Consider the following 659-nt stretch of genomic DNA (forward strand, 5'->3'; position numbering starts at 1 on the left):
AGGAAGGAAGGAAGGAAGGAAGGAAGGAAGGAAGGAAGGGAGGGAGGGAGGGAGGGAGGGAGGGAGGAAGGAAGGAAGGAAGGGAGGAAGGAAGGAAGGAAGAGAGAAAGGAAGGAAGGGGGAAAGGCATTATTAAGTGCCTACTATGTACCATCCATTAAAGTGCTAGGCACTTTTTTAATTAATAAGAGACTTTATTAAAATAATTTATAGGTAAAATGAACATAATATCTTGGTGGTACAAGGACACAGATGAAAGCACAAGGGGGTATATATGTATGACTTAATAGAATAAAAGCATGTTAATGTACACATGAATAGAAGAATGAGCAGTGTTAAGCTATAATAAATGGTCATATGACTAATATTTCTTAATAATATGGAATTTCATGATTCTTAAAGGATTTTAAAGCAGAGCCTTTTTTTGGAATTTATAGTCAAAATAGATCTTGGCTTCCCTTATTTGGAAACTCTAATAAGACACATAGAAATAGGTATCTACAAAAACCCAGCATCTTCCCAAAGGACTAAAATACCAAGGGAATGAGGGTAAAGGTTAGAGAACTAGAAACAGAAAGCATGAAGTATGTGTGTGTCTGTGCATCTCTCTCTCTCTCTCTCTCTCTCTCTCTCTCTCTCTCTCTCTCTCTCTCTCTCTC

Source organism: Petaurus breviceps, unplaced genomic scaffold (assembly GCF_028583685.1).
Source record: "Petaurus breviceps papuanus isolate PSGF00001 unplaced genomic scaffold, PetGlider_PUasm1.0 90564, whole genome shotgun sequence".
In the NCBI taxonomy this organism is placed as follows: domain Eukaryota; kingdom Metazoa; phylum Chordata; class Mammalia; order Diprotodontia; family Petauridae; genus Petaurus; species Petaurus breviceps.